The following is a 1,011-nucleotide window of genomic DNA, read 5'->3' as shown; positions in this document are numbered from 1 at the left end:
AAACAGTGTATCTAAACAAGAAAGGAGTGGTATTTTTATGATGTCAAGACAATTTACTGATTGAATATCCCTCTAGAACAATGTGCAAAGGGAATAAACCTGCAATCCACAACAGAAAATATACAATGTACGACAATAGAAGGGGATTTTTAAAGATGAAATAAACTGAGGGCTTCAGAGGGGAGGGGGATGGGGGAATGGGATAGGACGGTGATGGGTAGTAAGGAGGGCACGTATTGCATGGTGCACTGGGTGTTATACGCAACTAATGAATCATGGAACTTTACATCAGAAACCAGGGATGTACTGTATGGTGACTAACATAATATAATAAAAATATTATTATAATAAAAATAAATATAAAAAAATAAAGATGAAATAATAAAAGACTTTTCTGAATGCTTTAAATGAAAAAATTTTGGAATCAGAAAACCACGTTTTGAATGTCAGATCTACCACATATAAGCCGTTTGAACTTGGGAGAGACAACCAATCCATTCCAAATGTGAATATCCTTACTGAACTAGTGGTGATAGCAGCACCCGTCCTCTTAGGGTGGCAGACAGCATTCATCAGTATATGTAAAAAGCTTACAATATAGTTCCTTCCTGTGACTAGATGAATGATTATCACTGGTGAACAGGTTGGCTGAGTTTTTTCTTCTACCTCACAAATGTCTCCATCATTGCCATACCTCTTGGTAATGAAGCATTACAAAGTAAAGCTAGTTAGCATATTCCTTTTTGCATATAAAACACATTTTTTTAATGTGTGTCTCAGGAACTGCTCTTGCAAGGGAAGAGCTACCTGCATGGGTCTCGGGCTTTCTATAAATACAGAACACGCTCGAAACCACCACATCTTAAAAAGTTCACCACACACGCCTCCAAGCTAATATTCTGTTTTCCTAACTCTTTTTTTTTAATCAATATAGACCGCAATGGTCTCTTTATTGAAAATATATGCAAACACTTATTTATTTATTTATTTATTTATTTATTTATTTATTTA

The sequence above is a fragment of the Ursus maritimus genome, unplaced genomic scaffold (genome assembly GCF_017311325.1).
Source record: "Ursus maritimus isolate PB19 unplaced genomic scaffold, ASM1731132v1 scaffold_37, whole genome shotgun sequence".
NCBI classification, from domain to species: Eukaryota; Metazoa; Chordata; class Mammalia; order Carnivora; family Ursidae; genus Ursus; species Ursus maritimus.
The sequence above is the reverse complement of the archived record's forward strand: the minus strand, read 5'-3'. Positions refer to the sequence as shown.